This window comes from Pantherophis guttatus, chromosome 1, assembly GCF_059756535.1.
Source record: "Pantherophis guttatus breed Tessera chromosome 1, ASM5975653v1, whole genome shotgun sequence".
In the NCBI taxonomy this organism is placed as follows: domain Eukaryota; kingdom Metazoa; phylum Chordata; class Lepidosauria; order Squamata; family Colubridae; genus Pantherophis; species Pantherophis guttatus.
This window is the reverse complement of record NC_142063.1, coordinates 139,882,947-139,899,965: the sequence shown is the minus strand read 5'-3', so window position 1 is coordinate 139,899,965 and position 17,019 is coordinate 139,882,947.

Below are 17,019 nucleotides of genomic sequence, written 5' to 3'. Positions count from 1 at the left end.
AAGTGAAATATTACTGTCTCTGTCTCAGTTCCATCTTCACGCAATACGGTTCTGTATAATGACTTCCAACTCTGTTATTTTGTTCTGTTCTGACTTTATATTACTATTACATTAGCAATGCCAGCAAAATTCTGGCATTATCTTCTAAATGTATTTTTAATTCAGTTTATATGAACATATCTGAATAAGTTCTCTGGGCAGCTAACAAAACAAAGATAAAAAAAATATGAGTTGTACCTCAATTACAAATGGGTTCATAGAAATTACAAATTGTTCCACATATGAAGCAAGAAATAGCCAGCTGTGGGCAGCCCACATCTGTCATAACATTCCTTTTGAGGAGTGATGGGGTAGGAGGAACAGAAGAAGGATTTTTTGGGGGTGGGTGGGGGGGGAGAGACTGGGAGAAGCAGATAAGCCAGGTGAGTAAGTCATACTTGTAAATAAGCATGTTGATGGTATCTAAGGATATAAAGCACCTGAAGGCAGGACAAGAAGCAATGGATGGACACTAATCAAGGAGAGAACCAACCTAGAACTAAGGAGAAATTTCCTGACAGAACAATTAATCACTGGAAAGGAAGAATCAGGCATATAGAGGAGAAGGAGGAGGTGGACACTCCAATTTTTTGCCCTACTCATCCTATAAGATCCCTACAGATTTTGTCCCAAATGAAACTTGGAACAATCAGAACAATATATTGAGAATGATTTAACTCATCTTACAAACCTGTTTTGTAAAACAGAATGCTGTTTCTGTTTTGTGGACACTCTTAATATAAGTCTGGTAGGATCCAACATTGGAAAATTATAGGTAATCATGCTGATGAGGAATGGATCAACACAGAGAGATTAGTTCTTTCTTCATTACGCCTGCTGAGTCATCTGGGATGCAGGATATTGGCAGAACACTTGGAAGGAAGCAAGACCTGTTACTCACTGGTCTCTGGGGCTGAAAGAAAAAGGAGCCTCTTGCAGCACCTCGAAATTCATGTCGTCACCTTTGAGGACAATGAAATAATGGGACTAAAAATGAGCATAGGCTATAAGCATGGCAGATTGGCAATATCCCATATGGCTTGTGATAGGTCAGTGTACCTTCCACTTATAAATCATCTGTCCTGGGCAGAGCCCTTTGATTTATACCCTTTCCAGTATTAAAATGTCCTGCTTCCAATATAAATGCATCCTTCCCATAAATTTACCAATTAGGTTTACCAAAACAGACCAAAGAGATTTCCCCCTGCCTCCACTTATCCACTGTTCCATGTGTAACCATCTTAATGATCAGTTTCCTGGGCTCTGGAGATCATCAATACTTAGACTGGCATGGAAGCAGCTAGAAGGCTACTCTGTTAATGAAATGTTAATGACTGAATTAGACCTGTAATAATCGAGGTAGGGTATACTGCTGTGAAGCCATTAGCATCAGCAAACCCTGCTGAGGAAAAAGAAAACAAATAATGCACCATAAGAAACTTTTTTTTTTTTACTTCTGAGAAAAATATGTTATGCAACTATATATACCGGTAGGTGTTGATGACCTAGAGGTAAAATGCTTAATACAGTATGGAAGCTGGCCGATTCTCACTTAAAGAACCAGATAAAACAGAACAGTTGGTACTCGTATATACAATTTCCAATTTTGTATAAGCACAGCTTGTATTGAGAATCATTATTATCTCTGGGACTCATTTGTATATAATAGTAATAGAGCTATACTTGCAATCCTCCTAACTACAGATGGATAAATTCCCAGGAGTCAGACTTAGAACTAAGATCTGTAAAGCTGAGTTGTTTCACTAACCTTGGTAAACAATGTGTTTTCAGTTTAATCCTTATCTAATCAGTTTCAGAATCTCTTACAACCAACAGCAGTAAAAGAACGGAGTACAGGTAGTCCACAGTTCATTTAGTGACTGTTCAAAGTTACAACAGTACTGAAAAATGTGACCTATGATCGTTTTTCACAGTTATGACCTTTGCAGCATCCCCATGATCATGTCATTAAAATTCAGATGCTTGGTAACTGGTTCATATTTATGACTGTTGCTCTGTTCCAAGGTCATGGGATCACCTTTTGCAACTTTCTGAGAAACAAAGTCAATGGAGAAGCCAGATTCACTTAACAACCAGGTTACTAACTTAACAACTGCAGTGATTCACTTAACAACTGTGGCAAAAAAGATCATAAAATAGGGCAAAACTCACTGAACAAATATCTCACTTAGCAACAGAAATTTTGGGCTCAATTGTGGTCATAACTCAAGTACTACCTGTACTTTTAAAAATGTCTTAATAGAACAGGATGACATTTTGAGGCAAAACTATCTTTTATGACAGGCTCAAGTTTGCCAAGTTTCAGGTTAATAGTTTTAGGGCTTCTTGTGTTGACTATCTTTATATGATAATTTGAGAAGAGATATATCGAATCTCTGTGGACTTCAAAATTACACGTCTTTTGATAAGGAAAGCATCTTCAGAAAATTTGAGATGTAATATATTTTGAGGGGGAAACCAGCTTTGGTTAAATCCTGCTTTGATTCAAACAGCTCTTCAATGTGCCCAGATCAAGCCAATTTGATCCGAGATATATCTGAAGTTGAATTTCATCTTTAAGATATTTTACTCTGAGTAAGCCATTGACAGCCCAGAAGAAGGAAGGACAGCATTCTTCTTTCTTTCTTTTTCTTCTTTCCTTCCCAAGGTTAATTTTTGTAAAAAAATAAATAAATCCTTACCACCACTCAAAATGGGGAATTATACATTTATGGCATCACTTTGGATGCTGGAAAACTGAGATCAAAAGACAGAAGGAGTGAAAAGAGTATGATCTCTTGATACTACAGTAGGGGCCATAAAAATATCTCCTAAGTGTCTTAAACAGATAAACTCTATATTCATTGAAAGGGCATTGGCAGACAAAAGGATTGTTTCTATAAAACAGCTGCAGATAACCTGGGAACTCAGAATAGCTTGCATCTCCCCAATCCTTTGGTTGCTGCCTCAATGCCCTCCAACAATCAAAATATAATATAATCAGAAAGAGAACTTGGATGATGTTGGATGATATTAAACATATTTAATTTTGATTACATTAAACCATTTTTGGTTCTCCTTGCTTAATTCTTGTGGTCCTGCCTCCTTTTTGCAGACTGCTGCTAAAAGAGAAACCTGGAGATCAGTTCATGAGAGTTGGTTGTTACTCAATCCAGATGAGTAAAAAAAAAATATTTTTAGAAAAGGATCTGCATTTTTAATACTGCTGTCTTTTAGGTCATTGATGGGGTGAAGATCTGAAAGAGGAACTAAATGGAATTTTAAACATCCACCTCTCTACTCAGTCCATAGATATGCACAAAGGCTACCTCAGCATGAAGCAAGGGAAGGAAAGATCATTTAAATTAAAAGGAAAGTAAATATTAAGCAAATTTAACATCATTTAAGTGAATAATAAAAAATATTTTGATATAGATATTTTAATGAAGGAATCTCCATGGGAGAAGTTTGGTTTTGGGGAACCTGAGACCATTCATTCATTCATTCATTCATTCATTCATTCATTCATTCATTCATTCATTTTCTATGGCCACTCAACTCAGCCAAGTGACTATATGGTTTCCCATAACTTTACAGACTTTATTTTTTTTTCTCTTATGCTTGGTGAACCTTAATTGTGCGAGTGACGCAGCCAATCGTATTTTTTTTCAGCTAATAAACTTTCCTGAGATGTGTACAAAATGTGTCACGCTCTCTACAAATTGCTGGTCAGCTCTGCTGTTTTTTTCTTCCTTTTGATGTTTTCTTTTTTAAGTGAAAAAAAAAGACTTGTTCCTCAAAGCTTTTGTCGGCTCTCTTAGTGAAATTGCTCTTGCTTTTTGAAATTGCTTGGAACTTTTTCTCTTATAGTACTGTTGACTGAAAAGTGAATCAAAACCTTGAGATGAAATGGGCTATGAAGATAAGGTTGAAGGTAAACTGTAATATCGGACAAAGGAAAGTGTCGTAGGTGAGTCATGCTAATAGCGTACACCCCTCTTTGTGATATTCCCGACACTGGCAGAACAGGAGAGCAAATTGGCAAAGGTCAGAAACATACTAAGGTCCTGTGCAGAGCATCACTTCATTACAATGGTCATCACCAGAGTTCTAAAACAATGCCTTTCAGTTTCCTGCCCCCCTCCCCCCAAGTGATTTTTAGATCATTATAGGCATATATATCTGAGCCTAAGAAGAGGTATGGCTTTCTCCTGTAATTTTAACCTTACTTCTGGATTCTGAAAGCATGTTAAGCTCAGTGAGTAATGCCAGTTCATGCCCACAGCACTGCCTACTAAAACCAGTCTTTTTGCCCTGGATTTCATTTCTCCTTGAAGATGATTCTTAAAGACTATAATTTGTAATCAGACAGAACATACCAAATTAAGCACTCCATTTGTATGTGTAAGATGCATGTTTCCCTCAGAAAAACAGCAATTTTTTAATCTTTCTCTTAGAGTTGTCAGTAGGAGGGCAACATGTATAATTTGCACCTACAGCTGAGTTCAATTCAGCTCAAGGTGCACTCCCCCTTGAAGCACAGTCTATCTGGCCCTGACCAAATTGGAAAATAATACACCCAAAGCAAAGTTTGCATATGAGCAAGATTTTTTTAAAGGCTTTCTTTAGAGGAACATCAGCCCCAGGAAGTGTCAATTGCATTGGTTGAGTTTGACAGCTGTTACATTATATTTAGTGTTATGTCTACAGCATTCCACCTGAATCACTTTTCAGTCACTAATGATCAATTTTCTCATGAAGATCTGAAGGGGAAAAACATGGAATTATATGGATGGGTGGCTAAATAAGAACTCTACCTCCAACTGAAACTTCTGAAACATTCCAGCAGAAAATAAAGCCAGTTATTCTGCCAAAGAAGAGATAGTCACCTGATTGGCCAGATTAAAAATGTGCATGTAAGCGTGGAATAAAGAAAGATGAGGAAATATATGTGTGGGAGAAGAACCAAAAACAAAGACATAGGACAAAATGTCTGGATCCAGAGGACAGAGAGGTGTCCTGAGAAGAAGGATTGGATGGAAGTTTTCCTCTAGATTTAAGAGCACATCTGGATGCTGTAGCTTGATTCTTCAGAGAGAATACAATCTAATCTAAAACAGATTGCAAACCTCCATCTGGATTAACCACTTCCCAACAACAGAAAACAGAACAATCATGGATTAAAATTCATTTTTTTTTGTCCCAATATAACATTCTTAGTAGTCAGTGACATCATATGACTTGCACATTCTAGTTTCAATCCAGACTGTTTTAACATTCCTTTACACTTAATTTACAGAATAATAGAATAACAGAGTTGGAAGGGACCTTGGAAGTCTTCTAGTCCAAACCCTGCTCAAGCAGGAGACTTCATACAATTTCAGACAAATGACATTCCAATCTCTTTTTGAAAACTTCCAGTGTTGGACCACCCACAACTTCTGGAGGCAAATCGTTCCACTGATTAATTGTTCTCATTGTCAGGAAATTTCTCCTTAGTTCTAGATAGATTCTTTCCTTGATTAGTTTCCACCCATTGCTTCTTGTCCTGCCTTCAGGTGCTTTGGAGAATAGGCTGACCCCCTCTTCTTTGTACCAGCTTCTCAAATATTGAAAAACTGCTATCATGTCATCCCTAGTCCTTCCTTTCATCAGATTTGACATATCCAATTCCTGCAACCATTCTTCATTTGTACTTATTTCAATTATCCTTGCTTGCCATTTGTTAGACACTGTTTTAAACCGTTTGATAAGGGACATGATCTATGCACTTAAAAATAATGGCAGAATACAACAGTTAACTTTCTCAGACAGACGTTCTTCCTTCAGCAAAACTGGGATTTTGCATCCTCTGTAGCTTCTTGTACATCCTCCAAATTAGTTCTGCTGAATGTTTTCTGGATGGGGGATGGAGTGGAAAGTCTGGGAGGGAGAGCAAAATGGTAAATTGTATGAGTGCAATATTGGAATCTGTAGGACTATTTATTTTGTACTGCACCACAAACTTCTCCTCCAGGAAAGGTGATTAGAAAGCACCAATGTAAACATTTCATAACTTGCGATAAAAGGAATTTTGGGCACTGTTAGTCTTTACTCCATCGTACAACAATGTGAAACATTTTGGTGGTTTTTGTTGTTGTTAAGGACATGGGAAATGCTAATGGAAAGACACCATCACTTGTCCCTGCTGGAAATCCCCTCTGATATTGCAATGCATCATTACGCTTGATAAATCCTAGAAACCTTGGAAAGACAAAATATGTACAAGCTGGTTGTTAAGCATATGTGATATGTTTTGTGTTGTCACTGGGCAACAGAAAGTGTTTTGAAACCAAGTTTATCTGTTTCCAAAATCTTAACTTTCCAAAAGACAGAAGGTGTTTTATTGTGATTGTTGTTGTTTGTTCAATGACTCCTAACTAGCGCGGAGCTGAAATTTGTTTTGGTTTGTATTTTTCTATAAACAGATCTAATTTGCACTGCCCAAAATTGTATGTAAATTGAACCACAATTATCTTTCAGCTTTAGCACTTCTCTGAATTTTGTGTTGCAATCCTCTGATGAAAAATATGTACCCAAATGCATATTATAAAGTGTGCATCAAAGAAAATTAGGAAAAATGGTGTGCTCTGCTCTGCAAATTGGACAAAATGTGTTTCAAAAAAAATGTGAGCATTATAGAAAGCAAAATAAATTTACTATCTCTGATCACAACCAATCATTATGCTTTAGTTACTGAACAGAGATTGAGCTTCTTTTATACTAACTTGAGTACTTTCTGTTGAAGTTAGAAAGATAGCAGGTTTATATAATAATGTTGATTATTTCAATAGCCAGATGTTAGCCTCAACTGCTTGCTTTGTCTGTTCCTTGCTGCCTAAGTCAAGGTAGAGCAGGGATGTCAAACTCGCGGCCCGCAAGCCAGCTGCGTCACGTGCTGACCACGCCTACACCCGGTTTAGCAAAGGGAAAAAAGTCACAATACATCACGTGACACCACCATGACTACGCAAGTTTGACACCCCTGAGGTAAAGAGTCATTGATTCTAGTAACTCCTGTCTCTGGAAAAGAGTTTGCCTCCAAAATTTCCCTCACAGGAGACTGTCTCAAAGGTGCTTTTTCAAATGGCAACTGACCTTTCCTGGTTTTTCCTTGAAGACCTTCCATCCTACCAGAGCCAATGAAGCTTTTTGGATGAGAAGCAAAACATCTTCAAGGAAAAACAAAGAAAGAAAGTCCAGTTGCCTTTTAAAAAAGCACCTTTGAGACAACCATGAGCTGGATGGCTGAGAATCTCCATAGACACTCATAGGATACTGTGTTTCCTGTCTCCCATGAGTCATAGTACAATTAATCATCAGAGGAGATCATCAGAGATAGTCAGGACTTGGGACAACATAGTCTACTGAGTAGGGGATAACAATTTTATCCAAGCCAGGTATAACTGCCTTGCTAAAACATTGAGAGTGTTCCTCTCAATGTTTGAGAGTTCCTTCAAGTCAGTCTTGACTTCTGCCAATTGCCTGGACAAGTTCCTGCAGTTTTCTTGGCAAGATTTCAGAAGTGGTTTGCCCTTGCTTTCTTCCTGGAGTTAGGAGAGAGAGTCTGATCCAAGAGCCTTGGTAGTACAGGGGTTTAAGGCACCCTGTTATTAAGCTTATTAAGACCAGCTGCCTGCAATTATTGCAGGGTTCGAATCTCACCAAGGCTCAAGGTTGACTCAGCCTTCCATCCTTTCTAAGGTAGGTGAAATGAAGACCCAGTTTGTGGGGGCAATAAGCTGACTTTGTATAAATATACAAAAGGATGAAGGCTATTGCTGAGCACATTGTAAGCCGCCCTGAGTCTTCGGAGAAGGGCGGCATATAAATCAAATTTTTTTTTTTAAAAAAAAAGGTCATCCTGGTACCTTCATGCCTAAAGTGGGATTAGAACACACTGTCTCCTGATTTCTAGCCTGGTGCCTTAACCACTAGACCAAATTGATTCTTGTTCACCAAGGCTTTTATAGGATAACATCTACCCCAGGACCAAATTATCTTTTAGATGCACTGATATAGGGATTTTAGGCAGTAAAGGGAGAGAGATACAATTGCCTGCACAGCATCATGGAACAATTTTTGGAAGTGCCTTCTTCCTAAAGCTGAGATAGAATGACTAGCCCAAGGTCACCTAGCTGGCTTAGTGTCTAAGGTAGGACTAGAAGTCATGGTCCCCTGTTTCTAGTTCAATACCTTTAAGCACTATTTCAAACTGGTTGTTAATATAGTATTTTACTGTTGTTGTTTTTTTTTTCTTTTCAAAATAAACTTTGTTCGATTTGTAAGCATTGCTGGCTTTATAGTACTGGTTTTTAACTCTCCCTCTCTCTTTTGAAATCCTCTTCTAAACTGCTATACACTCCTCTGAAATAGAAAGCAATATAGAAATACATAAATAACTTATGAAGTAAATAGCTAACTTTTTGAACTATTGCTCGACTGTAGATTTACAACAAAGGCATTTCTCTATGAGTGACCCAGAATACAGAGATTGGATAAGATATAGATTCAAATTCCCATTCAAATTCCAGCTTTGTCATATCACACTAAACTCAAAGCATAGTTATGAGGCCAAAATGGGGTAATACTATGAATGCTAACAAGCGCAACGGAAAAAGGAATTGATGTAAGTATGATTTAAATAATCTTAAATTAATTTATTTGTTTCTTTATTTAAAATAGATGTGCATCATTAGTTTATTGTTAACCCTTTGCCTCCAAATCTCCTAATCATTGCCTCAGCAGCTTCCTATAGAGCATCAAGGACAAGATAGTGTTTTGAATTGTTCCATTTTTAACTGCTCAGCTGGTGAGAAAGAGTAATCCACTATTACTATCTAAAATGATCTCAGCAAAGAAAACTAGAACTATTGTAGAACGTGACATCAGTCCTTATTAAGACGTTTCAGAAAGCCTGTGGCATTAAACTCCTCTGAGAAATTCAGAGACCCAAAAGGAAAATTACATTTTTTTCTGCTTCTTTCCCACAGAACCTATCCATCAGGAAGACCAGGCTGATTCACACCCTAAATCCAGACAGAAATGGGTCACAATAATCTGTGAACATCTGTAATTGTGCCGATAGTGCTTTCTTCAACTTGTCCCACTAAAAAGTATTTGTGACTGATTGCTGATTGTCATGAGACTCTGCAATGAGGGAAGGTTCCCACCCCCCCCAGGAATGGATGCATTATTGCTTCCATGACACAAAGATGCACATATCATTCTCTGGATCAACCACATCTCTTCATCTCAATTAGCTTCAATAAACCAACATAGGCAAAGATCAAAATAATATAGGCCAGAAAACTAAAAGCATTTTATTTGTGTGCGGAGGTCTCAGAAACTGAAAGTGATCTTTTATAATTGGACTAAATTGTACACTGGACCTATTAAGAGATATTATCTTAAAGCCCGGGTGCACAACAGCATGAAGATGGATAATATTACTTTCAAAGCATCTTTTGATTTTCTCACAGAAAGCTACAGAAGGTATCTAATATGAAATTGTATCTGAGGCAACCACTAACAACTTCTGAATTTCTGGGTGACTATTTGAAAATATGCAAATGGTGGTTGCAAAGAAGTTTTCTGTGTCACTAAATAGGAGCCTTATTCATGCATAAATTGTGTCACCTTCAAAATGAATTCACAATTTTCATCCTGGCTGTTCTTTGGTCTACTTTATTCTTTGAAACCAATAAGAAGAATGAGCCTCCATGTACTATATTGTCTTCCCCAACTTGTAAGCTCTGACAGCATATAAGCTTTTTTTCTTAAGATACCCTCAGAAATACGTCCCAGGTATGCATTTCAACCTTCTCACAAATTATTTGTCCTGTCTCTTCCCCTTGGATTCCACCTACAATTGTATCATTGCGGGACACAGTTCCATTGATTACCAGGAAGAAGGTGATGGAGATTTGCAAAACAACCATCTGACTCTTTAAATCAGTCAGACAAGGCAAGTTAGAAATGGCAAAAATGGTAAGAAAAATCAATTGCACAGAGGACATAGAGGTAGATGGTTTCGGTACAATTCACACTGCTTTATTTTTATGATGACATATTAATAAAAATAAGATTGGAAGGAGTACAAGTGCTGAAAATAAGCAGTTGTCACTGGTGCACATTCCATGAAATGAACACGAATTTGGCAATAAAGAAAAGAAGACTGCACGGGGGAGAGGAATACCAATTCCTTGTGTTGTTTTAATATTAAAAAAAAAACAATTTTGATAAACTTTCACATCTTTATGTTATATCATAAGGGGAGGGGGAAAGAATAGTTAAAAGAGAAAGAGGGAAACCGGTGAGTCTTCTGCTAAAAGATGCAACGCTTAGTAATAATGTGGTATATTTTGGTAAGGTCTGCATTTTTTTTCAAAGACAAACATCAAATAGAAGAGAAAAGGTTATGTCACCTTCACCCTCTCACTACTGTCATTTATATGCTATCAGCTCATTAAATTCACATTAGGATACTCTATGGGACTTTAGGAGCTATTAGTGCATCTAAAATGGCATAACAAAATCTCAGTTCACTTTAAGGGAGATGGCATTGCGACATTTTGTATTTCATCACTGAGTTATTATAGTCTCAGATGCATTCTGCTGTGATGGTAATGGAAGGAACAATTCTACCGAGGGAAGCTGTCCATTTGTTTCTCCCAAGAGAGAGAGAAGGAGAGAGAAAGCCAAAGTTTGAAAGAAAAAAAAAAAGGGAGAAGGAAACTCAAATGAAAGTAAAGCCCTGACAGTTTAACCCTTGTACGAGGGTTAAAGGAGAAAGAGAGAGAGAAAAAAAGCTTCTGGGATTTTTGTTTATTTGCTTTAATTAAGTATGTGGGATATAATGAATACATGTAAATATTAGGCTAGGCTTGGCCAGTCGGAAGCTGAATTTCTGAAGTGAAATGCTACTCAAAATCTCTTACAACATTACTCTACCCATTCAACAAGCAAACATCCAAGGGTCCCCTAGGCTGTGACTCACTACCGGGCCTTAGCCCATTTGGAACCGGGCCACGGAAGTGGAGGGTGAATGCACGCAACTCCACTTGCATGAGCAGCAAGCACATGCTGCTCCATTTGTGCAAGCGGCAGGCATGTTTGCTCATTGTTTGCACAAATGGAGCTGTGTGTGTGTGTGTGCTTGCCCGTCATTTATGCATAACCATTCCCTCTTCCTCCCCTGGTCCACAAACTCAAAAGGTTGGGGATTGCTGTCCTGGGATATCAATGGTGCATCATTCTAGGGAGCTGAGTATATGATTGCCACTTTAAATTGGCCCTGGTTCTTCATTGGGTCCTTTTGCATGAAGCGCATAGGGCAGCAACTTTGGCATCTTCCCATGAATCTATCCATGGCAGCATCTTTGGCATCTTCCCATTTGATGCCCACTGTTCATAGTTTGTCTTTAAACATCTGATGCCAAATTTGGCTATCCTAAATACTGCATGTCAGGGAAAAAAAGTTGCAGGGAAAATTCAAGATTGCAACCGAAAGCTGCAGTCCTGCACTTGGTAAAAGAGCTTGTATTTATAATGCTTCCAGCATCCCAGGGTCATATGACTTTCCCAGCTGGCTTCCCACAAGCAAAGTCAATGGGAGAAGCTTAATGGCTGCTCGATTCACTTAACTAAAATGATTCATGTAACAATCCTGGCAAAATAGGTTTGTAAAATTGGGCATGGCTTACTTAACAATTGTCTTGTTTAACAACAGAAATTCTGGTATCGTGTGTGGTCATAAATTAAGGACTACCTGTATTCAACTGTTTCCTTGGTTGAGCTTTTTTGTCCCATTTCCTAAAGGTATTCCTGCATAACAATACAGCTTGACCCTCACCTATCTATTCTGTAGATGTATAAGATTTGAGGAATCAGTGAAAGACTTAATGGGAAAGAAAACCAAAGTCGAATGTCCTTTGTCATTGGCAGACACTGGGAGATAGTTGTACAGAAGATTACAGCCTGCATATGGATGTCCAAAGAAGTATATGCATTGTGCTATCACAATGTGAGCTCTGCTACTTTGGGGTATGTGTGTCAAAGATCAACAATACTTGTATAAGAGAGGCAGGCCTTACATTGTAGGAGCACAACACTGCTTTAGAATTCTGTCCCAATTTGACCTCTCCTTTGGACACGACTGAATGTACAGGAGATATGGTGAAATTAAGCAGAATAAAACAGTACTACTCAGTGGGATCCAGAAGGCTGCTTTCTCTGCTTTCTTCCTGTGATTTGGATGGTATGAACTTTGCTGGTCTTCCAGAAATCTTTGAAGACCTTGGTTTTTCCCTCACATGTTGAGATCAGGTTGCTTTTGGAGTCCGGAATGTGTGTTTTGTTTTCAAAATGTCAGAGTAAAGAGCCTCAACTATTTCATTTTACATTGGTTCTTGTTTGTGGTGTTTCATATTGTGTTTATTTATATTCAGTTATATAAGAGTTATTTAATTAAGATGGGTGGCCATATGTATTGCTTGGATAAATAAAGTAAATAAGCTAGGAAATATTCTATTGGTTGCCTTTAGTGATTTAAAAGAGGGACTTTATCCAGTTCTCAGACAGGCACTAAGCAAAAACTGACTCTATGGATCAATGTGTCCTGCTTCTGATCCTGAAACTGATTAAAATACTTGCCTTGGGATGCCTCTCTGCAGCATCCTCTTCATTTCAATCTCTGCATTAATTCCATAAGTCAAATTTTGGCAACAGTGAATCTTATGCCTCCAAGTTGGCAAACAGACCCAGTTTAGTTACTTAGGCTATTGAAACAGTTATCCTCTCCACAATGTGAGGACACATAAAATGGAATTTGCAACATCTTGCTTTACCACATGTTGTAGAGAAGAAAGAAGAGGTTATCATCAATAGTCTAGGACTGTGATGGAAAACCTATGGCACGTGTGCTTCAGGTGGCACGCAGAACCCTCTCTGTGGGCATGCAAGCCGTTGCCCTAGTTTAGCTCTGCTGTGCATGCCCATGCGCCTCCTTGTGTGCCTGTGCACATGCCTCGCACTGGCCAGATGGCTGTCGGGTCTCTGCCGTGCATGTGCAAGGGAGGGACACATGTGGGGTGTGTGCAGGGTGTGTGGGGGCATATGCAGGGGCATGCATGCATGCATGGGGGTGGGGCACATGTGTGGGGGGTGCACATACACAGGGGCCGCACATGCATGAATGGGAGGCAGGGGCATGGGGGGGGGAACTCTGCATGCACAGGGGGTGGGGCGCAGGGGGGGCTTTGGGCACAAGGTTAGCCATCACAGGTCTAGGACTAAAATGAATTATTTTTACCAAATTATTGCCTGAAAATAAATGATAAAAGGTAAAGGAATCCCTGTGGATTTTACTCTGCTAGTTGCTGCTGATTATAGGGGGCGATGCTCATCTCAGTTTCAAGCCATTGAACAGACACTGTCCTAAGATGTGGATGGTGATTTCCATGGTGATATGGCCAGCATGATGTCATGGAGCACTTTTACCTTACCACTGAAGTGGTACCTATTTGTCTACTCACATTTGCCTGGCTTTTGAACTGCTAGGTTGGCAGGATCTGGGGCGATGACTGCAAATCAGGTATTTAAATAGATGATAATTATTTTTAATCTACTGCCATTTGGAGGAGACCAATGAAAGTTATCAGTGATTCATATATCCAGTTGTCTCAGCTACAAATTTTCACAGTTTCAGTCACAAATTGACTTCCGTGGACCTTACTTCATACTTAAGTGGTCAGTAGAGGGGGCCTATTGTCCCTGTCATTATATTTTTTTTCTTTTATTCTTGTTCTTGTTTTTGCTTGACAAATTCTAATAATCAAACAAACAAACAAAATAATATATCCAGCTATATTTCCACCACTAAAATCAATAATATTAACGTGTTTAGCTTTCTTCTTTATGATTCAGTTTTGTAGTTACAAGATGAAAAGTTCCCCAAAGCCATCTAATCCAATTTTTAAAGCACCATATTCCAAATTCATTATAGTGTAGCTAACTTTCTACTACGTTGGGAAAAATGTAGTTTCTTCGGTGGCTTATATGAGGTCTTCTTGCCTTAAAATCTGATAAAAATTATCTTTACTGGGGAGTTTCTAATCACCTTGACACTTCTGATAGTTTTCAAAAGCAGCAAGCTTTTCAAATTGTAGCAAGGATCATAAGAAATTAGGCCAAAGATCACATGTTGTCCAACTTGCTAAGACAAACCATAAATAGCTAACAGGCAACCATAGAAAGTGACAAGCATGCTTAAAGTGTTAGCAAAAATAATTATTCACCTTGACACTGCTTCGGATTGTATCAACATTCTGTCCATTTTTTGTTTTTATCCATTATATACTATTGCACCGATTCTTTTGGCCTCACCTTCCCCCTCCCACCATAAAAATCTTACTACTGGCAGCTTCAGTATCAACCAAGTACAGACAATGGTAGGTAGTACAAGGCCCTATGGCAAAGAGGTTTACTCCAAACAATTATCAGATTACTGGCTTCCTTTGACCCTGATGATTTTTTTATTCACCCCAAGGAAGAGACTGACAAGATGTCCTTGACAGATGTATTCAAAGAGTAAACAATAGGGAACAAGTACTGCAGATCTAATGCTTGGAAACCAGTGGAGGAGACATCATCCACACAGGCAAATAAGAATTGATAGGACGAGCTGCCCTTTGATTCTCACATTGGTAGTAAGCCCATATGCATATCTAGAGAACTCAGCTTCAGCTGTTAAAGAATGGGGTGGAACTGAGATGGCCCTGATAAAGCCGAGGCACATATTTCAATTGCTTTACTTCCATATGAACAAAGCTAGCATGTTTTTTTTATTTTTTTCCTGACCTATACAGTATCTATTTTATAACCTGTGCATCAAGTAAAATTTGATGTTTCACTGGAGATAAAAGTTTCATAGTGAAAACATGGAATAATTTGCTCCCCCCATCCTTCCATATCAGCCAACCTGATATGTAATAAAATGTCACTGATATCTATTTTATATTATTTGAACCTGTTCTGAGTAATTCCTATTTTCTGCTTCCTATAAGTCTCTTATGAGGCAGCTTTCCTTCCTGTAGTGTTACAAATGGCCACACATATCCTCTCACCCACTGATTACACTGATTCTGTTTGTTTCATGTGACAAAATGCTATTTTGCCTCTCATCATCCCATGTACTCCATCTTCTTGAGTGTAAGGAACTTAATTTTCTTCTGTAATTCTCTTTATATCCTATGGCACATAGAAGATACTGATTACTACTAATGGCTTAGCTCTGAAACTAATCCTGTGCAGTTATAAACTATAGTGATCTATGGTAAATGCTGCATTTTCATGGTTCAGTATCTGAGCATAACACAGTGTGTCAAAGCAATCACTGTGGGAAGCTTACTCCAGAAATTATTCTTACAGCTGTTGTAAAGCTGCCCAGTTCTACAGAGATCTCACTATTACCTTCACTGCTCCTGAAAGCTGAATGGTCCAAAGTTGTAAGTGGAGCTGTCTCTGTATATTTGCGGAATCATAACTAGCAAATTGATATGTTTGCAGAGTCCCTAAGGCTTCTAGCTCATTTCACTGAGAGTTTAGTATTGAATGAATCAGAAATGGTGGCTGGATACAGGTTTAGTGGGAAAAGTTTGGCCTGTGGCCATATTGTTTTGTAATATCAAAAGGGTTAGTTGAATTGAACACTTGATGTAGAACATGGGAATTAAGTAAATGAAGCATTTCCCATCACTTTTATGTACTTGCCAGGAAAAGCGTCATATCCTTAATGTCTTCTACATAGCTTGCTTACACAGCAACAAAGCAGTTCATATTTTTGCTCAAAGGACTGCTGCAAATATATATATTCTTTGAGCTGCATAAAGGAACTCATCATAGAGGAGTTTACAAAATAACATTTGGAGCATGTAATGCAGTAACAAAGCTGTATTCATGTTTTTTTTCCCCTCTAATTTTAAAATCAATATCTTTTTTGCAAGCAAATTTTCATATTAGAGATAAGGAATCTAATCAAGAACTTTCTGTTGTTTACATGCTAAATCAATCTATCCTGAAACAACTTGTAGAGTGGAATGGAGGGCAAGAAACCATTATTATTTCCCAGGAGCAAGGCATTTTTATTGTCTTAATTCCACTTTCTTTTCTCCCATTCAATTGTGTGCAGTTCTCAGAGCCTGCCTGGACAAGTCCCTGCACTTTTCTTGGTAAGGCGTTTTTTAAAAATGGTTTCCCCTTGTCTCCTCTTTTCTACGGCTGAGTGAGAGTGATTGGCTCAAAGTTGTTCAGCGGGCTTCGTACTTAAAGTGGGACTAGGATTCACAATCTTCTGGTTTCTAACCTGTTGCCTTAACCACTACACCAAACTGCTATTGTTTCACATATAACCCTCGATAAAGTGAATAAAATAGTATAACATACTCAATCCAACCTAGCTAGAAGGTTGCATGCTGAACAAGTAGCTGCTATGTGAAAAAACTTTGCTAATCTCTACACTCCAGACTTGGGTTTCACTTATCTTCACTACTGGTTCAGAACTGTGAGTACACGATCACTTTGCTCGTGTGGGGCGCTTCTGCACATGCGCAGAACCTTCTGCAGATGTGCAGAGTGTCCATGATGACATCTGGGTGGGTGGGCGGAGCCTCCTGCTGCCACCACTACCAGTTCACTCGAACCGGGGTGAACCAGTAGAAACCCACCACTGCTTTATACATACACATACATTCTTTTTCTCTCTTTGTCTCTAATCTATCATCTATCTATCTATTTACACACAGAGTGAGACAGACTGACATGAAAATTTCAGTGGCTTGCATGAAAAAAAAAAAAGTTAGCCTGCCTATGAATATACAAAAAAGGCAGTGAGGGAGGGGGAGCCTTTTTTAATTAGTTTAACAGAAACTCTGATTAGAAATG